This window comes from Rana temporaria, chromosome 1, assembly GCF_905171775.1.
Source record: "Rana temporaria chromosome 1, aRanTem1.1, whole genome shotgun sequence".
Taxonomy (NCBI): Eukaryota; Metazoa; Chordata; class Amphibia; order Anura; family Ranidae; genus Rana; species Rana temporaria.
Window position 1 is genome coordinate 556,789,805 of NC_053489.1, and position 22,726 is coordinate 556,812,530.

At 43.5% G+C, this 22,726-nt stretch overlaps 1 protein-coding gene across 2 annotated transcripts in view; it reads left to right on the forward strand.

Annotated features, from left to right (window-relative positions):
- TENM3 (teneurin transmembrane protein 3) overlaps nt 1-22,726 on the forward strand; it is a 1,530,681-nt gene that overhangs the window by 163,790 nt on the left and 1,344,165 nt on the right. For both annotated transcript variants that reach the window (XM_040333815.1, XM_040333823.1), the window contains exon 2: nt 15,507-15,571. The gene's annotated coding sequence lies outside the window, so the exon portion shown is untranslated. The remainder of the gene's footprint in view (nt 1-15,506; nt 15,572-22,726) is intronic.

A 22,726-nucleotide genomic window follows, 5' to 3' on the forward strand; every position in this document is an offset into this window, starting at 1 on the left:
TTCGCCGAGGAAACTGACGAGGATCTCGTCGGGCCAAAAAGAGAACATGTTCTCTATTTCCTCGTTAGTCAATGGGAAAAGTTGGCTCGCCGAGATCCTCGGCGGCTTCACAAGGAACTCGACGAGCAAAACGATGTGTTTTGCCCGTCGAGTTTCTCGGACATGTGTACGGGGCCTCAGGATGAGAGAATTTCCATGATAGGTGGAACTGTGTCTGCTGAGAAACACCTATCATGGAAGGGACCAGGAGGAGACCGCAAGTTTTAAACAATGAATGGACGCCCGCAGCCTGTCAATTTCAGGTAAACTGACAATGGGCACAGTGAGGATGGGCACAGTGAGGATAGGCACAGTAAGGATGGGCACAGTGATGATGGGCACAGTGAGGTTGCAATGGTCACAGTAAGGTTGGCACAGTGAGGTTGCAATGGGCACAGTGAGGTTGGCACAGTGAGGTTGGCATAGTGAGGTTGCAATGGGTACAGTGAGGTTGGGCACAGTGAAGTTGCAATGGGCACAGTGAGACGTGAAAATGGGCATTGTTGAAAATGGGCAGAGTGTGGATTGGCAGAGTGAGAATTGGCACAGTGAGGCTTGGCACAGTGAGGATGGGCACAGTGAGGATGGGCACAGTGAGGTTGCAATGGTCACAGTAAGGTTGGCACAGTGAGGTTGCAATGGGCACAGTGAGGTTGGCACAGTGAGGTTGGCATAGTGAGGTTGCAATGGGTACAGTGAGGTTGGGCACAGTGAAGTTGCAATGGGCACAGTGAGACGTGAAAATGGGCATTGTTGACCCTCTTTTTACAGTAGCTGCTGCATTCTCACCCTAGGCTTATACTTGAGTCAATGGGCCAGATCCACAGACGAAGTACGCCGGCATATCTACTGATACGCCGGCGTACTTTCAAATTTCCCGCGTCGTATCTTTAGTTTGAATCCTCAAACCAAGATACGACGGCATCTGGGTAAGATCCGGCAGGCGTACGGCTTCGTACGCCTTTGGGTCTTAGATGCAATACTTCGGCGCCCGCTGGGTGGAGTTTGCGTCATTTTCCGCGTCGGGTATGCAAATTAGCGATTTACGACGATCCACGAACGTACGCGCGGCCGTCGCATTTTCTAATGTCGTCTGTAGTCGGCTTTTTCCGGCGTATAGTTAAAGCTGGTATTTTGCGGCGTATAGATAGACTTGCCATGTTAAGTATGGCCGTTGTTCCCGCGTCTAAAATTTTTTTTTTTTTTGCGTAAGTCGTCTGTGAAAAGGGATGGACGTAACTCTAAGTTAAAAAAATAACGTCCTAGCGACGTAATTTAGTGCAATGCACGGCGGGACATTTCGGGACGACGCATGCGCAGTTCATTCGGCTGTTTTCATAGCAATATTTTGTAATGAAGACTTATTTGTGGTAATTAAAAAAAGCAAGAAGCTGGGCAATCTGAATTGTTACTTAATTTTTATTTTATTTTTTTACAATTTACACATATGCATCTGGTAGTCTGGTAGAGGACATAAACTGTCATACACTGAATGTTGTATTTGTGATAGATATATACAGTTTTTATTTATATTTTATTATTTACACACTTTTTTTTTACAATTTTTATTTACATTTTTTATTTTTCCTCATACTGCCCTGATGAAGCAAACACAGGCAAAGACATCAATGCAGACTGTAAAGTGCCTTTAAAAAAAGAAAGTCCTAGGCTTAAACCCCACCTACTGTAGTCCTCATGCAAAAATAAAAAAAGGCTTTCACAATAAAGGGGCAACAGCAGGTAACTGCAAATGGAGGAGGGAGATTATACAGGCAGAGAAAAGAGCAGACAGCAGTAAAAATATTAGTGTAGATTCATACGGCTGTATGCTGCTATCCCTTCCTTAGCTTTTCCTTCATTGGTTACATATATATATATATATAGGCAGTCTGGAGGAAGACAACTGGGGCTGCAAATGTTGTGTTTGTGGCTGGTAGATACAATTATTTTTGAACATTTGAACATGTGACATTTATTGAGCAAGCTTGGTATAGGTTTACGCCATTTCAAGCTGAGGGTTTGGAATGTAACGGGCAAAGCAGACGGACTTCCACCTGCACAAACTTCTGATGATGTGGTCCAGTAGCTCGTGCCAAGAGGCTTGATGAGGCCACTCAAATATGAAAGGAATGCTCAGAAAACTGTCTGGGGTTGAGGCCTGGGTTAGCCAGGAGGATATGAACATGTCTAACAAATTGGCTAGCACTCAGGGGCTGGTAGGAAAGGCAACAGCGGGCTGGAGCTAGACTGGTTAGGCAGATGGGACAACAACTGGTCAAGGACCACTACTGGGCACCAATTGTTGTGAGTCTGGAAGAAATTGATGTCGACACCGGTGCCAGACTGTTGGGTCTTGGACACTGCTAGGTGTAGAACAAAATGGTCTTGGAGGCGGACCAGGTGGCACCTGCATAGAACTTGGCAATGGAGGGCCACTGTAGGTAAACTCGACTAGCCACAGGAAACAGTAGAAGGCCAGGTAGATAGTCACTTGGATGAAAAAACTGAGCCATAAGCTAAAGGGGGGCCGCGACAGGATAGCCGACATAACCCAGAACGTGGCATTTGAGCTGGGTAAGCGCTCGCTACTGGCTGTTGGCTGATGTTTCTGGATGCCACCTAGAATGGCTTTGACAGCGTGGGCCGTGAGCAAGAAAGTCTTTTCAGGGTCCTGTAAGGAAAGAAAATGTTGGATGCCAGCCAAGATTGCTGGGTTTATGACTGGCAAGAGAACTGTGTCATGTCCTGGTGTTGTGTCATGAATTAGTAGCTGCTCTCCAATTGAAAGGAAACAAAGGATGTCAAAAGATAGTTTTCATTGGTTATAATGTGTTTAGTGATTTTAACTCTCCTAATGCACTTCCACACTACAGTTGTATGGACATGCATTTAGATGCCTTCTTCCATAGCCCCAGACCCAGAATTATGGGTTGCCGTTAATGACACGTTTTGACATTTTCCAGCAGTACGCCCCACCCACTTCCTCCCCCTGTATGGTCCTTTTGATAAGAAGTGTTGCCTATGGTAGTGATGTGCCAATTGGAATTTACAGGCAGTGGTAGGGGACACGTGAGTTCCACTAACGGAAAGTACCAAAAATTCAGCTGGTTACAAGGTTCAGAGCTATGGAGTGCAGCAGAATGCACTCCATGTAGGCACTGTAGTTTGGCACAGTTGTGTTTTATTCCAATATTCCGCCTATAGACTGAACTGCAGTTCTCCTTTATACATGTGTATAGCTGCCTTGTGTATTGACTAAATCCACTCCACTCAGAAGGGTGCTCCATCCCCTTTTGAATAAAAAAAATGCTTTACTAACAACCTACATATTATACTAGTGAAGATGTTTTATGTTCTCCATATGATGACACTATATTATCTTTCTCTACCATTCCCTGCATGGTGTGGCGTTAATAACACATTTTAGCCACTTGCAGGACAGGCTTTTAATACATGCTGTCTCTGTAAAATGTGTCTATATTTACTCTCATTAGTACTGACTCAGATCTGTTGATAAGAAATGACAGACTGTAATGTATCTGGTTAAAAAGACCATCTGCGTTTTCTGAAGTGTCTCACTTCTATGTGTGTGTGGAAAATGAGGAATTGCAGAGCAGCAGCTCTGGACTAATGGATGTGATTCTGTCAAACAGAGAATGTGACTAATATACAAGCTACTTCCTTCACCTACATGAGTGTACAGTGTACCAGCTGAATTCGTATATTGCCTTCATTTAAAGATTAAGCGGGATACAGATGTAGGATGTAGCTTCTTCTTTTTTTATCAGATATTTTTTATTGAGTTTTACAGTTTTTACAAGAAGAAAATAAAAAAGAAGGAAACATTCAGGTCACAACAATTGGATTAGCATGGAAGTGTTTGATTATACAGAGTGGCTAGATAAATAAAATACAAATAAAAAGGAATAAGCTGGTTACATGGCCGCAAAATTACAGTCTGCTGTACATGTGTATTTAGATGTCATACATAAAATAGACAAAAGCCATTGTTTAATCCAGTGGTTCTCAACCTCAGCCCTCAAGTACCCCCAACAGGTCATGTTTTGGCAATTTCTCTTAGGCCCCATACACACGACCAAGTTTGTTGGCAGAATTCAGCCAGAAACTCGATCGGAGCCGCATTCTGCCGAGAAACCCGGTGGTGTGTACACTTTTGGCCGAGGAAGCCGACGAGGATCTCGTCGGGCCAAATAGAGAACATGTTCTCTATTTCCTTGTTAGTCAATGAGGAAACTTGGCTCGCCGAGATCCTCGGCGGCTTCACAAGGAACTTGACGAGCAAAACGACGTGTTTTGCCCGTCGAGTTCCTTGGACGTGTGTACGGGGCCTTAGATAAAATAGCTGTCCAAAATACCAAGCCATTGATTCTGATTTAAAGGTAGTCAGACAATAAAACATGTAGTTGAAGGAGGTCTAAAATCTAGCCATTTATTCCATAATAATTGGTGTTTACTGGCAATTCCCCTAGAGGTATAGGTTGTAGGATATAGCTTCATTAAACCAGAGTTATACGTTATACCATCATTATTTTTATAGTGTCAGTATCAGTACAAAGTGAGGATGTACAGAAGCTACACCAGTCTATCTCAACCAAGGTTCTTCCAGAGGTTGCAAAGGGTTCATTGAGCAAGGAGCAATGTATGTCTCAGGCCCGTACACACGTCCGAGGAACTCGACGGGCAAAACTCATCGTTTTGCTCGTCGAGTTCTGTGTGAAGCCACCGAGGATCTCGGCGAGCCAACTTTCCTCATTGAACAACGAGGAAATAGAGAACATGTTCTCTATTTGGCTGGACGAGGAACTCGTCGGCTTCCTCGGTGAAAAGTGTACACACGACCAGGTTTCTCGGTAGAATTCAGCTCCGATCGAGTTTCTGGCTGAATTCTGCCGAGAAACTCGGTCGTGTGTACAGGGTCTCACAGATAAGTTCCCACTGACACCAATGACCTTTTTAGCTATCTGTAAGGGGAAAGGGAGGGTTCCTACTGACCACAAATGTAAGGAGCATTCTTTGCAGTGACCATCACACTAATATACAGTGGGCTGTAGATACAATAATAGATTAATTGAATACATTAAACAGTCACTTCCTGAGCCTAAATGTTATTTCAAGGGTTCTTCCTTAATAAAAAGTTTGACAAAAGATGCGTTAGACCAGGGGTGCCCAACCTTTTGAAGAGCGAGGGCCACCTAAGCGACTTGGTAACTGGTCGCGGGCCACAATGACCGGAGCGGGTGGATGGCAGCCTACTCTCCTTTTTTTGGGTGGATCGGATTGGAGGTAGGCGTGCGTTAACGGACACAAGTCCATTTACATTTGCTACTCCTTAGAGGTGAATGAAAGGTCCAATTGGGTCAGACTGACCTGTCAAAGGGGCCTATGGGTCAATGCAGGTAACCCGCAGGTGCACTGCTCTGCACCTGCGGATCAATTTGAAAGCAGCCCAGTAACCACTGCAGAACAGATATGCCCAAATATACACTGTGATTTTAGTAAAAAACTGACCTTTAATAACAGTATTCTATTCTATTTCATCCCAGAGCAGGAAGTTGCGGGCCACATGAGAGGGCTCTGCGGGCCACATGTGGCCCCTGTGCCACTGGTTGGGCACCCCTGCGTTAGACCAAAAAACTTCAGGATGCTTATTTGAAAAACAACGTTTTCAGTGTCAGGAAAATAGGCAAAAGTCTTAACTGCATTTTCCAACCTCCTCTTTAATGCTGGGTTCACACTATTGAGAATTGTATGTGGGTTTTTCCACATCCAATTTGCATGTCAGGAGATTGTGACTGGCTCTCCATAGGGCTGATTCACACATTTCCGCAGCGGCTGCAGTGCGAATTGCACGGGAGTCCTGTGCATTTTCTAGCATGTTTCAGGTTCAAATTCAAATTGGACCTGAAGTAGTGAATAGGAACGTGCCGGACCCCTGCTGTGAGCCGCTCTGTGCTGCAGTGTGAACCCAGCCTTAAAGTGACACTGTATTACATATGAAAAAGGAATTCCTTCTTGAATTCCAAGCAGCTCTGTATTCATTAATACGTTGTGTGTTTTGTGTATAATAAGTCATGTGTATTTTTTTTTCAATACTATTAGTGTAAGTATCTGAATTTAAAGAGGAACTGCAGTCTGCTCACATAATTTGTAATAAAAACATATTTTCCATTCTGAAGCTTCCCACCAACCACTTTGCATATTACCAAGTTGGCATAGGGACACATTGGCATCCAATGTGTCCCTATGCCAAATCCAGTTAACAGGCTATACATAAAAAACAAATAAACAATTTATAACTAGCCTTTGCAGTAAAGTGTACATGGAAGGGCCTTGCACATTACAAACACACAAATATTTCCCAGCACACTTCCCAGCTAGCCTGCCAAACAAAAACAAAAAATGATTCTTTCTAAAAATTCACATTAAAACCAGAGGTTTTATTTGCAAATATATGTAATAGCTGTAGTGCCCACTCCAAGGCTCATCTGTATACTGCAGTCCTATATTTTCTGAGAGCATATTATTTGGAGCATATAGCAGTGGATAAATTAAGGGCATGTTTTTCCTGGGGGGAACCCAATCCTGTCTCAAAGAGTCTTCCTAGTCTATAATTTTGATTGCAGAATGATTAGTCTTTATGCTGCACTAGGCAGGGCTGACACCACTCGGGCCATGGTGTGTGTTGTTATCCAAAAGCTGAGTGCACTTCTCAAAGAACAATGGTTATTTTTGTGTACCATACAAGGTCTTTAAAGAGAAAAAAAATGGGAAATTTGTTTGTATGTATTGTATATTTTTTGTTATTTAATATACAATTAGTATATGCCTTTTGCAGGGATGAATGGCTAGTGAAAGCCCACAGTACCACATTGCATCTGTGTACATTACACCACTGCCAAACACGACAAGTGGTATAATTTTCCCCATGCTGTGCCTTGCTGTAAACTGGGTGATGTGTAGCAACATGGGCACTAGCCTAGTAAACTAGCAGTTGCCGCTTTCTAACATGTATCCCATCTGTGCATTTAGGCCTCATGCACAGTGGGCATTTTTGCAGCTGCTTCTAGGGGCATCTGGCATCTTTTTTTCTTGCTTCTAAACTCCACTCCATGTTAGCCTATATGTCCATGCACACATATAGCTGGATTCAGTAAGAGTAGGCTGGCGTATCAGTAGATACGCCGACCTAACTCGGAATTTGCGTTGTCCTAAGTTTAAGTGTATTCTCAAACAGAGATACACTTAAACCTATCTAAGATACAACGGCTTGCGCCGTCCTATCTTAGGGTGCAATATTTAGGCTGGCCACTAGGTGGCGCTCCCACTGCGTTCGGCGTAGAATATGTAAATCACTAGATACGCCTATTCACGAACGTACGTCTGCCCGTCACAGTAACGATACGCCGTTTCCGTAAGAAATAGGCTGCCTAAAGATAAACATGCCCCCTAGGTGGCGTAGCCAATGTTAAGTATGGCCATCGTTCCCGCGTCGAAATTTGAAAATTTTACATTGTTTGCATAAGTCGTTCGTGAATAGGGCTGGACGTAATTTACGTCCACATCGAAACCAATAGGTCCGTGCGGCGTACTTAGCCGCAATGCACACTGGGATATGTACACGGATGGCGCATGCGCCGTTCTTAAAAAAACGTCAATCACGTCAGGTCACACTTCATATACATAAAACACGCCCCCCACATCCTTATTTGAATTAGGCGCGCTTACGCCGGCCCCATTTACGCTACGCCGTTTAAAAAATAAATATGTTTTTGTTTTTCAATGCATTTCCAAGGTTAGGCTGCATTATGCAAAAAAAAAAAAAGAGTGCCTCTGAGTAGTGGTAACCTTGGAGCTAATTGTCAGCTTTGATGGAACAGCTGATCAGTAATAATGTCAGTGTACTACCCAATGTTTTACATTGTACAGTGTCTTACACATTAAAGGAACATGTTTTCCCTTAAATATCTGACTATGGAAATCCTTGTTAACTGATCATAATGTCCAATTTAAAGGCATAACTCACTTTTTGCAAAAACATTTTAAATGCACCAACATTGACATAGTAAAAAATGTGTACTTAAAGGGGATGTAAAGGTAAAAAAAAATGTTCCCCTAAATAGCTTCCTTTACCTTAGTGCAGTCCTCCTTCACTTACCTCATCCTTCCATTTTGTTTTTAAATGTCCTTATTTCTTCTGAGAAATCCTCACTTCCTATTCTTCTGTCTGTAACTACACACCGTAATGCAACACTTTCTCCCTGGTGTGGAGAAAGCCTCTTGAGGGGGCGAGCAGGAGTGTCATGACGCCCACTAATGCACAGCTCCTTTCTCTATCTGCAAAGTAGAGAGTGTCCTGACTCGCCTGCTTGCCCACTCCCCCCTCAATAGGCTTTTTTTACACCAGGGAGAAAGCGTTGCATTACTGTGTGGAGTTACAGACAGAAGAACAGGAAGTGAGGATTTCTCAGAAGAAATAAGGACATTTAACAGCAAAATGGAAGGATTTTTTTTCTACTAGTAATACGGCGATCTGCAAATTTTGTCAGGACTGCAATATTATGGCGGACACATCAGACACTTTTGACACATTTTTGGGACCATTCACATTAATACAGCGAACAGTGCTATAAAAATGCACTGATTACTGTATAAATGTGACTGGCAGGGAAGGGGTTAACCCTAGGGCGCGAGGAAGGGGTTAAATGTGTATCCTGGGAGTGATTCTTACTGTGGGGGGAGGGGACTGACTGGGAGAGGTGACCGATGCTGTGTCCCTATGGGACACAGCATCAGTGTCCTCTCCCTGACAGGACGTGGAGCTCTGTGTTTACACACAGAGCTCCACGTCCCTGCTCTTTTACTGCCAATCGCGAGTACCTGGAGGACATCGCGGCCGCCAAGCACGCGCATCGGCATCTCCGTGACACGCCAGGTGTGCGCGCGCGCTGCCGGTGCTGCTTGCGCGCCCCCCAGTGGCCGGAGCCTTATATAGACGGCCTCCTGGCAATTAAGGGCCACATTGTGGCCGTAAAAACCTGTTGGGCGGGCGGGAAGTGGTTAATATTACATCAGCCACTTGCACTTTCCTATGCAGCAGTGCTCATACTGGTAGAATAAGTAGCACAAGGAACAATTCAGTTGTGCTACAGTGCTTAGGCGCTAATAAGGAACATGTTGATAGGGGGAGCAAGCAGAGTGACAGAGAGGTGAGCTTATCCACTGCTGCTTCTCCTTTTGCTGTCCAGTCATAAGGCAGGGGAGGAACAAGACCTGAAAGTGTTCTTTGACTGCAGCAGAGAAAAAAAAAAGATCTTTTGCCTTTCAGACAGAGCTGTAATATGTGGCAGCCATGTGTAACTACCCTCCCGGACTTAGGGAAGGATAACCCCCAGGGTAGAGGTATGCTTACATTACTCCAGGGTGAATGCATGGCCATAGTGGAGATTGTCACAACAAGGATGAGTTCCAGTTTCCTTAGTATTTTCCAAATGAAATTTATGTTACTCATATGGAGAGAGGGTTAGGACTGCATTTCCCTCTGGCAACAGGGCTCCAGACTTCACCACAATTCTCCCTTCAAGGAACTCCCAGGATCCTCCAAGAGATCGACACCAATCCCCTTGCACCAGGACTTCCATCCTCTGGCTCTCCACCTTGGGTGCTGTCAGGGCCGTTTGAAGGAATTTGGGGGCCCCAAGCAAAATGGACATGGAGGCCCCCAATCCCCCCCGCGCACGCAAAGCCTACAGGAACCACAGCATAGCGATACAGTTTACATTCACCCACACGTTATATAAATAAAAAATGTTTACAGTGCAAATACTGCTGTTGCATATAATGTGCCGCAGCAAATGCTGTAGCTGAATTGCGAGTGTTCTGCATGGAATGCAGGGGTCAGATATGTCCTGGGGAGAGGGCTAGTGCTAGAGAGGGGAGAGATAGATATGTGCTGGGGGCAGAGGCGGTCAGTGCTCAAATTTGTTTGGGGGGGCGCAAACTGATTCTAAAAAAAAGAAACATCAAATGCAGCCACCGTGCCCCATCATATGCAGCCACCGTGCCCCCATCAAATGCAGCCACCATGCCCCATCAAATGCAGCCACCGTGCCCCATCAAATGCAGCCACCGTGCCCCATCATATGCAGCCATCGTGCCCATCAAATGCAGCCACTGTGCCCCATCAAATGCAGCCACCGTGCGCCATCATATGCAGCCACTGTGCCCCATCATATGCAGCCACCATGCCCCATCAAATGCAGCCACCGTGCCCCATCAAATGCAGCCACCCTGCCCCATCATATGCAGCCACTGTGTCCATCATATACAACCTCTGTGCCCACATGTGCTTGGGGGGTCAGATATGTGCTGGAGGGGAGCTTTTTGAGAGAAAAGATACAATACAAGGGGGATGGGTAGGATATGTGCTGGAGGGGTGTTTTGGGAAGGAAGAGAGGGGTTGCCAGATTTAAAATCTAATCCACACTTCTAGCATTGACTCCCCCCTCCCAGCACATGTCCTCCTAACCCCTCGATCACTCAAATGACATCTACCTTGTCCTCCTTTCCAGACAGACAGTCTCCCCCCTCCCTCCTCCATCTACAGTAGTACAGAGCATAATAAAAACTTAGTGCAGACCTGATCAGAGCGTCCCATCTCCCCCTCTTCCTCCTCCTCGTGTGTGTGTTTACAGAACGAAGCAGGGGAGGAGCATTGATACAATGACTGATCTGCTCAACTAACCAGAGGGGGAGACTGGTCTCTGCCAAAAAAAAAAAGTAACAGACATCGCTGCGGCCGTAAATCGATGGGATTAAATATCAGGCCTGCCACACAGCCCAGTCCGCCCCTGCTCCTCTCCCCTTAGCAAACGAAAGCCCCTATTACCGCAGTGGAACAAACCGGCGTCTGCTTGGGGGCCCCTGGCCAGCTCGGGGGCCCTAAGCAGTTGCTTGCTTTGCCTGTCTTGTTCCGACGGGCCTGGGTGCTGTACACTCTCCTCAACCAGCCAGGGCAGCTTAAGGATTCTGTGCTAAGCCTTTCTGTGCTAAGCCTATGCTTTTGCCATAACAAGCACACATCACTGCACACACCTTCCCAGGGGAAAGAGAGCTCATCAGGCCACTCCCCAAGAACGTACATCCTCCCCCAGCATGCACCACTGAACATCAACCGCCTAGTGTTTGTCAGAGGAGACATACATACTTGATAGCCCAAGATTGTCACCATCCCCTTAACTATTGCCCTAAATGCCACTGACACCAAGTAGTGGCAGCAGGGAACAGCAGCAAACCTGACCTTAGAGGGGTTCCAAGTGAAAATACTATAGTTTGACCTGAGCAAAAGTGCTACCCAGAAGACCTAAATTTACTAGACACCTCTGACGACAGGGTGGCTACATGTGAACATTTCAGGACTGGATGGACAAAAATACTTAAGCCCCATACACACTATCAGTTTTCCTGCAGGTTTTTCTCTTCAGGTTTACCAAAACCATCTAATATGAGATCAAATCTTAAGCGTTTCAATTCGTATGCAATCAGGCAGGCCCTTGCACTACATGGTTTTGGTAAACCTGAAGAGAAAAACCTGCAGGAAAACTGATAGTGTGTATGGGGCTTTATCAATTGGCAGGTAAAACAGGTCCAATATATGTAATTAATATGTTTATTTAGCTGTTTGCCTGGTGTTCAGCATTGGTACATGGCCCAGTGGCAACAGACGTATAGCTGAAAATTTGGCATTTTGGTCCTGCCCATTTTTGCAATCATCCATGCTTGGACGATAGTTCTGTAAAGGGCACAACCAGTAAATAGCAATTTCAGGGTGTCAGGCCTCTTTAAACATCGCTCCCATCCACTGTGCATTGTTATTGTAAACTTCTAGTAAAGGTTAAGTCAACTTCTTCTCCCTCCACTCTCCACATATGTGCTGTTTTCTAATCTTTGTCCTTATAAATGCCTTTCATTAGCACATTTTTTTTTTATTTCCTCACATCTTTGCCGTGACACAGTGTTAACTTTTCACTCAAATTGCTGCAGCTGACTTCACTGCGCTCAGAGCCTTTTGATGTCTAAGCAGAGGTGCCACAGTCTGTGACACAACATAATCATTTTACAAGAATAAGAAGACTCCTCTCATGTAGAAGGGAAGATATACCCTTTAGATGACAAACTGTATTTTCTGCAACTGCCATAATAAGTGTTTAGAAAAATTCAACTCCCATTTGTAAGAGGAAGGTTTCATAATTATTTTATGGGAAATCGTTGATGGTAATGTGCAGCGTGGTTTACGTTTTTTGCTCCATCGTTTCCTAAAAAACAATATTGCTTAATTTTTAAAAACAGCAGTCTATACTCAGAAACCTACCCATATAGCAAGCAATTGGGCTGCAAGTTTGAAAATGACTTTCTAAGTTATTGCTAGACTCGCCAGGCTTCATAGGTTTGTTGCACCATTGCAAGTCCACACTGGATGACTCCAGATCAACTTTCTTTGCAAACATCCTGCAAGTTCTGGTTCAGTTATGTTGTGCAATAGTCATCCCACCACAGGTGTCACTGTGACTTGCAGAGCTTTTGCTGTAGACTCATCACTGCAACTTTGCTCTTGCTAGAGACTTGCCACGCAAATTTGCTACAAATTGGAAAAGTGTCAACTAGAACTTGTGCTTCAAGTGCTCTGCAAGTGTACAACTTGCCGGTGAAAAGGTGCAGCAAGTCAACAGACTTAAGCCTCGTACACACGTACAGGTTTCCCGGCTGACTTTTTTACCACCGGGAAACCTGAGAGGAAAACCAAGAACCTGCTTGGTAACTTTTCCCCCTACACACGACCAGGTTTCCCAACTGGAAAACTGCCATGAGAGCTTTGGTCGGGAATCCCAGCCGTGTGTATGCTCCATCACAGTGTTTCCCATAGGAAAACTACCAGGTTAAAAACCGCCGGGAATCCTGGTGGGAAAAAAGAGAGCTGGTCGTGTTGGGAAAACTGTGATGGAGCATACACATGGCCGATTTTCCGACCAAAAGCTCTCATGCCAGTTTACCTGACAGGAAAACCGGTCGTGTGTACGAGGCTTTATAATTCAACACCGCAACAAATTTGTGACATGTTATCCTTGCTATCTGGGTAGCTGAGCTCTGGATGTACCTGTATGCTGTATAGTAGGTGCATCAAGGCACTTATGTGTATGCTCCCTGTAATGAGTCCCTGCTTGCTCCGTTCCACTCTCCCGACACTCTTCTGCTGATATTGGCTTCGATGATAGTTCTGTCGTCTGTTGCTCCGGGATTCAAATACAACTATGTGCCATTCAAATCCAGTTGTTATAGCTTAGAACAAACGCCAGACAGGCTGTATGTAAGTTCAAACAGGAATCTATGTTTATTGGATGCACACAAAACACTTTTATACATAGCAGTTTGAACAGCCCGCCCAAACAACCACTTTCCTATTGGTCAATTGTTAAGTACACTCTAGTCCTCACTAAGGTCCTCTTGGCCATGCAAATAAGGACTTGAAACAGTGTCAACAGAGATTGGTCAGATAGCTTGAATAGGAGGGCTGTTATGTGTAATGACACAGAGAAATCCCAGGAGATAATTAAACTACACAAACAAACAAATGGTTAAACACAGAACAATGCCTTCCTTCCAGACCACAGAGCCATCTGGAGGGGGTTAGCTTTAAGACAGGGCGGTGGATCCACCATTGTGTAATAGAATCAAACGAGAAATACTTCAGTATTCCAAGGATCAGGACACTTCTTATAATAAATTATATTGCCGGTCTTGGGACTGAATGCCAACAGACAGATACAGTAAGTGCTCATTTACACTTGTGGTTCAGGGCAGTAAACCCAGCGGCTGAGAAGCGTTTTTATCGCCCCTCAACTGTTCACCCTTTAGCTGGTAAGGCAGCGGCTTGGGATGTATACATGCCACTGCTGCAATGCCTTGTTTCACATATGGGCCATTAATTATACCCCCTGTCACACTCGGTGGGCACTACTGCTCACTGAATGCTACCTATTCAAGTGAACAAGGCCACATTGCAACTGCCCTGCAACTGTGCACAATGCATGAGGTTGCAGCACAGTAGTCTGGCATTTAGTGGGTTAAAACAGGTTTTGAGAAGGAGATACAACACATCCTCACCTCAGTCAAATGCATGTCATGTGTATGAATTTTCTCTGACCTTGGAGAGATTTTCTTTCACTTTCGGTTGTGTTACTAAGAGAATGAGGAAAAGGAAATCCCCCAAATGGGACACAGACAGCTAAAGAAAAGAAAAAAAGATAAGGGTTCTAATATCCTACTATAACAACAACATAAAAAAAGTTGCTGTTTGACATGTTTTGCTGTGCAAGTTTTGACCAACATTAGGTGCACTAGCCATATGATTAAGTACAAGGGGCCAGATTCACGTAGCCTGGGCGCAGCGTAACGTAACCGATTTACGCTACACCGCCGCAAATTTTCTGTCTAAGTGCCCGATCCACAAAGCACTTACCTGGAAATTTGCGGCGGTGTATCGTAAATCTGTCCGGCGCAAGGTGGGCCAATTCAAATGGGGCGGGTACCATTTAAATTAGGCGCGCTCCCGCGCTGGACGTACTGCGCATGCTCCCGACGCAAATTTCCCGATGTGCTTTGCGCGAAATTACGACGCGCCAACGTTTTGTGAATCAAGACGTGAAAAAAAGACTTGCGCCGGGAAAAAGAAAACATTTTAAAAAAATTCAAAAGCGACGCGGGAAAGACGGGTATACTTTTACATGGTGGAGTAATTTTCCACTTTGTAAAAGGTGCCCTATCTTTGCGACGGCAAACTCACACTTGCGGCGACGTAACGACATGAAAAGGTTTGTGGATCGCTGTAACTGCTGATTTGCATACCCGACGCTGGTTTACGACGCAAACTCCCCCCAGCGGCGGCCGCGGTACTGCATCCTAAGATCCGACAGTGTAAAACTATTACACCTGTCGGATCTTAGGGATATCTATGCGTAACTGATTCTATGAATAAGTCGCATAGATAGAAACAGGGATACGACGGCGTATCAGCAGATACGCCGTCGTATCCCTTTTGTGAATCTGGCCCAAGGTGGCTTCAGAGGGTGCCTTTCACTGTGTTAGCCGGTCTATGAAAATCTGAGATTTATAAAATCTATAGTAATCAAATGACATTCTAAGAATAGGAGCAATGTAATGACAGATGTGTCAATCATGACAAAAACAGTCTCTGTGTTGATTTTTTTTTTTTTTTTTTGCTGCTGGTAATGCTATAGGGGCTCCTGAAACGGGAGCGTTCCGAGGCTAATGAGAACGAGCTATCACAGCATGCGTGTATTGCCCCTGCTTTCTCTTATGTGTGCCTGTCTGTGAATATCAATTGGAACTTGTGCTAAAAAAAACATTCTCTATCTTCTTTTTTTTTCCTTTAGAATCAAAGCAACAATGTAATTTCCATGCCTGTGTAAACCTTCTCCAGTAACAACCTGCATCAAAGGTAAAGGATCTGTCTCACAAGCTTCTTACTTATGTTACTGCCAAAGCAAATGTAATAAATGCAATGCTGCATGATACATTTGCATGCACCCAGTTGTCATGCCATCCATCTTTAAAGAGAGAACATGGAATTTGTGATGTAAATGTAGTCTTTTTTATATAAAGAATTAAGGGTAAAATCACACATTTAGGCAGCTCTACAACAGGCAATAGGTTGAAATGTGCTATTCGGGCAGCACTCCAAGTAAAGTAATTGTCAAATTAAATAAAAAATATATATTTTAATTCAATTGTAAAATCTCAGATAGTCCAGATATATAAGTAATGCACAGGGGGGTTCATTTACTAAAGGCTAATCTACTTTGCACTACGAGTGTACCTGGAAGTGCAGTCGCTGTAGATCCGAGGGGGACATGCAAGGAAAATAAAAAACAGTATTGTTGCTTGTACATGATTGGATGATAAAATCAGCAGAGCTTCCCCTCATTTCAAATCTACCCCTCAGATCTACAGTGACTGCACTTCCAAGTGCACTTTCAAGTGTACTTGCAGCGCACTTGTAGTGCATTTGTCTTTAGTAAATCAACCCCATTGTTTTCTAACTCTTATCAGAGAGGAGTAGTCAATTGTTTGAAGGCATTACTCAATTTTCCTCCCAGACATTTCTTATTTCTTCTACAGCCTGTCCCAACATAATGTTTTTTTTCCCCTCCTGTTGCACTCCACATGTTATCATCACCAGGGCTGCAAAATACTTGCAGGGGAAGTTGCTAGAGGTCAGTTTCTATTAATGCTAGCATGTTCTCCCAGAACTACATCTCCCAAGAGACATTTTTCTAGAACTATATCTCCCAAGAGACATTTTTCTAGAACTATATCTCCCAAGAGACATTTCCTTATACACAGTGTGGGGACTGGCTCTTGGGAGTCAAAGTGGCATGTTTTTGATGCAAACAAATTAATGTATGTATATAGGGAAAGATAGGGATAGGTGGTAGGCACCTGTTAGCTGAGCAGGTAGAGTTTACAACACCGGTTGGTATTTCAGAGCAGAACATTCTAAATCTAAAAGGTATGTTCGGGGCACTCTGTCTGCGGATCTGCCAAAAAATCTAATTTTGTATTCATGCAGCATTTTTAAAGGGATAAAACATGGGGAAATGAACATGGATTTTGCCCATTCACTTTGTCATAGATTTTAAAGCTGATGCTTACCCATAAAAAAAAAAAAAAATCGATATAACTTTATTGAGCTGACTTGTTCGTGAAGGCGCCTACTTCAGGGTTGTCTTCTGGATCCACGTTTCACCTTCTAATGGGTCAGAAACATGTAATACACTGCAACCAATAAGGTTTAATATCTCACCTCCTATCCTGCATGCTCGCAGGTGATATAGCGTGGGTTAACAGGAGACCTCCACCAATAGTAACAATGGCCGCTCACCTCACTGATAATAAAAAATCGCTTTCCCATAAGGGTCAATCCCAGGCATGTAACAGCATAATCCAAGCAGGAAAGGAATACATCTCAGGTAATATCAGCATGGATGGCAGATCTCAAGTAATATCAACATGGATAGCAGCCATGGAATCCGATGTAAGAAAAACAAAACATAGTGTTTCTCCGCAATAACCAATATAACATTTAATAGTGAAAATACACTTACATAAAAAGCACTATATCCAGTGCTAGGAATCAAATGCAAACAAAAACGCACACAGCATGGTCCGATAGATGGCAGCGGGTGACGTCACGTACTTCCCTACCGAACGTTGCGTCCCAAGGACGGGACTTCTTCAGCGGATGTAGGGGAGAGGAAACGTGCACCCAGTTATATACATGTATGTTGCTATGGAAAGTAAGTAGCTACAATGCAGCATATGGACCAAAAAGGTCTCTAGCTACAGGGCAGTGTGTGGGACAAAAAGCTCACTGGCTACGGATCAGCATGCAGGACAAAAAGCACCGCAAAAAAACAGAAAGCAAATCACTTACTGCGGCGATCATACCTATTCAAATCTGTCAGCAGAAATATGCAAGGGGAGAGTGAATATTACTTAAAAGCCCCGGAATACATATGTTTAGCAACGACAAAGAAAAAATATAAAAATATATAAATATATAAATAAATAAATATACGAAAGTCCCATTTAGACAAAATGGAAGATGAAAAAACAGGGCTGCATAATCATGCAGACCAGTACAACACATGAGGTCAACCGCTGCAACCATCGGACAAGTAAAAACATAACATTAAAACAATATAAATACAAATATAAATTATGAACAATGTTATAAAAATATTTTGTTTAAAAAATATATGTATCTGAAAACGCATGTCAACGATCGGATAAAAACAATTGACATCAAAGTCCACATTAAAACAATGTAAATACAAATATTAATTATGGACAATGTTATAAAAATATTTTGTTTAAAAAATATCTGTATCTGAAAACGCATGTCAACGATCGGATATAAAACAATTAACATCAAAGTCCACATTTAACCCGTCAGGACAAAGAACATGGGTCTCATGAATCCAATAAGATTCTTTCTTGCTCAATTGTCGGATGAATCCTTGGCAAAAAGGAAAGACATCGTTATCCGCCCTGCGGACAAAGGGGGGGGTCTCGTTGTCCTCAGTAAAAACTATTATCAACTTGAAATGAGTAATCTTCTTTCTGATAGTGATACCTATAGGGTATTGTCTAAAGATCCTATGTTTGATTTCAAGGATGAACTTCATCATATCATTGAAGATGGGAGGGATCAAAAGATTCTTACTAAAAAAGAGGCGTTGTATCTCGATCCCTTGTTTTGTAGAACCCCTATTATTTATTTCTTGCCAAAGATCCACAAAAATAGTACCCATCCGCCTGGGAGGCCCATTGTTAATGGGATCGACTCGGTATCGGCCAGATTGGGCCAATATATAGATTCGTTTTTGCAACCTTTAGTGGTTAAAACCCCTGCTTTTCTGAAAGATACTAAGCATATTATCCAAATATTGGAATCTCTTGGTTGTTCCACTAATAGTATATTAGTCACTGCGGACGTCAGTTCGCTTTATACTATTATAGGACACAGTGACGCTATGGCGTCTGTTGAATGGGCCCTTTCCACATCAACACTATCAGGGAGACACCAAGAATTCCTTTTGGGCTGTTTGGATTTCTGCTTATCCAGAAATTATTTCTGGTATAATGGAGACTATTTGCTGCAGACAAGGGGAGTTGCCATGGGCGCTCGTTTTGCTCCCAGTGTGGCCAATATTTTTATGGCCCACTGGGAGGAAGAGGCGATTTTCCAACATCGCCCCCCTGAGTTGGTCTGTTACCGTCGTTATATCGATGACCTCATCATCATTTGGAATGGTGAGAGGTCCTCATTGGATACCTTCATCAGTGGTCTCAATAATAACAACAAAAATATTACACTTACATGGACCATTGACTATGAAAAAATTGTCTTTTTAGATTTGACCATAGTCAAAAATACGGACCATTTTAAACTCACCAATTATTTCAAACCTACAGACCGGAATGCATACATACCATTGGGAAGTTGCCATCACAAATCTTGGTTATGTAATATCCCCAAAGGGCAATTTATTAGATTACGCCGTAATTGCACCACTGAGTCTGACTTTGTTGACCAATCTCGTGTTTTGGCTGATAGATTTGTGCAAAAAGGGTACAACCAAGACCACCTTGAGAGGGAAATTGGACAGGTTCAGCAATTAGATAGAACTGTTTTAGTGTCCGATCGTGTGGCTAATGTCAGCCTTCCCCCCAATGATAAACACAATTTTAGAATGATCTTGGACTATAATGTCCAACATAAAAAATTTGAACGGATCATCTCAAAAAATTGGTCTATCTTGAAACAGGACAAAATATTGGGACCTGCATTACCAGCAAAACCCCAATTTGTATACAAGAAAGCTCCCACTCTTAGGGATCGATTAGCACCTAGTGTGCTCGATCCCCCGGTCATTTCAGATAATAGAATGTTCAAATTCCTGGGAGGTTTCTATGCCTGTGGACGTTGTGTTCCATGCAAACATTCCAAAGTGAACATTAAAAAGAGGAAAAAATTTGTGGCATCTGCCACTGATAAAGAATATGATATTAAACAGCTCATCACTTGTGACACCGTAGGTGTTGTCTATATGTTGGAATGTGATTGCGGCCTGCAATACATAGGCAGAACCTCCAGACCCCTACATGTACGTTTAGCCGAACATGTCAATAACATCAAACAAGGGAAAACCACACACAATGTATCCCGCCATTTTAGGGATTTCCATCATAGAAATCCAAAAGGATTGCGTTTTTGGGGAATTGAAAAGGTTAATCGTCATTGGAGGGGGGGTAATTTTATCCGACAATTGAGCAAGAAAGAATCTTATTGGATTCATGAGACCCATGTTCTTTGTCCTGACGGGTTAAATGTGGACTTTGATGTTAATTGTTTTATATCCGATCGTTGACATGCGTTTTCAGATACAGATATTTTTTAAACAAAATATTTTTATAACATTGTCCATAATTAATATTTGTATTTACATTGTTTTAATGTGGACTTTGATGTCAATTGTTTTTATCCGATCGTTGACATGCGTTTTCAGATACATATATTTTTTAAACAAAATATTTTTATAACATTGTTCATAATTTATATTTGTATTTATATTGTTTTAATGTTATGTTTTTACTTGTCCGATGGTTGCAGCGGTTGACCTCATGTGTTGTACTGGTCTGCATGATTATGCAGCCCTGTTTTTTCATCTTCCATTTTGTCTAAATGGGACTTTCGTATATTTATTTATTTATATATTTATATATTTTTATATTTTTTCTTTGTCGTTGCTAAACATATGTATTCCGGGGCTTTTAAGTAATATTCACTCTCCCCTTGCATATTTCTGCTGACAGATTTGAATAGGTATGATCGCCGCAGTAAGTGATTTGCTTTCTGTTTTTTTGCGGTGCTTTTTGTCCTGCATGCTGATCCGTAGCCAGTGAGCTTTTTGTCCCACACACTGCCCTGTAGCTAGAGACCTTTTTGGTCCATATGCTGCATTGTAGCTACTTACTTTCCATAGCAACATACATGTATATAACTGGGTGCACGTTTCCTCTCCCCTACATCCGCTGAAGAAGTCCCGTCCTTGGGACGCAACGTTCGGTAGGGAAGTACGTGACGTCACCCGCTGCCATCTATCGGACCATGCTGTGTGCGTTTTTGTTTGCATTTGATTCCTAGCACTGGATATAGTGCTTTTTATGTAAGTGTATTTTCACTATTAAATGTTATATTGGTTATTGCGGAGAAACACTATGTTTTGTTTTTCTTACATCGGATTCCATGGCTGCTATCCATGTTGATATTACTTGAGATCTGCCATCCATGCTGATATTACCTGAGATGTATTCCTTTCCTGCTTGGATTATGCTGTTACATGCCTGGGATTGACCCTTATGGGAAAGCGATTTTTTATTATCAGTGAGGTGAGCGGCCATTGTTACTATTGGTGGAGGTCTCCTGTTAACCCACGCTATATCACCTGCATGCCTCATATTGTCAGTCACTTATAAGAGAATCACCTGGATGATCTTTATTTGGACTTTTCCTCTAGCGCTGCACTATCTACTTTACATTGACTCTTAAGGAATTTATAAATTGAATCCTAGTGCATAGCTGCTGATTCTGTTTTACCTGTATATTGCGCTGATTTTTTTACTATTTCATTTATCCTGCATGCTCAACTCACCAGTTAGTGCAGCCAGGATCAGGACACCAGTCCAGGACACAAGCAATTGCAGTTTACAGATAGTAATGATTGAATCACAGATTTGCAAGTGTTTGATTCTCCTGAACTCTAGCATCCACATCTGTCCAATTTCTGGGGGAACATAAAATTCAACTCATCCAGGCAACCATGATTTACAAATCATTTAAATCATTCACCTATACATCTAAAATATTTGCAGTTTTTAAATATGTTGATTTGCCTGGTTTACAGCTGAAGTCTAATCATAAAAACATTCTCTTAGGCCGAGTACTCACGAGCAGACATGTCCGATGAAACCGGTCCGCGGACCGTTTTCATCGGACATGTCTGCCCGGGGACTTCTGTTCGATACACACCCGGGGACTTCTGTTCTGTACACACCATCGAACAGAGGTCCGCGCGTAAACAATACGCGGGGCGTGTCCGCGGTGTCGCCGCGTCAATGACGCGGTGTCGCCGCGACAATGACGCGGCGACGTGGGCGGCCTGCCTTTAAAATGCTTCCACGCATGCGTCAAAGTCATTCGACGCATTCGAGGGATGGCGGGCGGCCGTACATGTACGGTAGGTCTGTACAGACGACCGTACATGTCGGGGGGACAGGTTTCCAGCGGACTGTTTTAAAGCAAGTCCAGGAAACAGTTGTCCGCTGGAAACCTGTCCGATCCACCCGAAAATGGTCCGCTCGGGCCTACACATGGCCAAACATGTCTGCTGAAACTGGTCTGCGGACCAGTTTCAGCAGACATGTTTGGTCGTGAGTACGGGCCGTAGGGGCAGATCCACAAAGCGAGTACGCAGGCGTATCTACTGATACGCCGGCGTACTTTCAAATTTCCCGCGTTGTATCTTTGTTTTGAATCCTCAAAACAAGATACGACGGCATCTGGGTTAGATCCGACAGGCGTACGGCTTCGTACGCCTTCGGATCTAAGATGCAATTTTTCGGCGTCTGCTGGGTGGCGTTCACGTCGTTTTCCGCATCGAGTATGCAAATTAGCTTTTTCCGGCGTATAGTTAAAGCTGCTGTTTCGTGGCGTATAGTTAAACCTGCTATGTTAAATATGGCGTCGTTCCCGCGTTTGATTTGAATTTTTTTGTTTTGCATAAGTCGTCCGTGAATCGCGGGATGGACGTAATTTACAAGTCAAAACAATGACGTCCTTGCGACGTCATTTCGTGCAATGCACGGCGGGAAATCTAGGGACGGCGCATGCGCAGTTCGTTTGGCGCGGGGACGCGCTTCATTTAAATGAAACACGCCCCCCTACTCGCCGATTTGAATTAGGCGCCGTTACGCCGGCGAGAGATACACTACGCCGCCGTAACTTACGGCGCAAATTCTTTGTGGATTT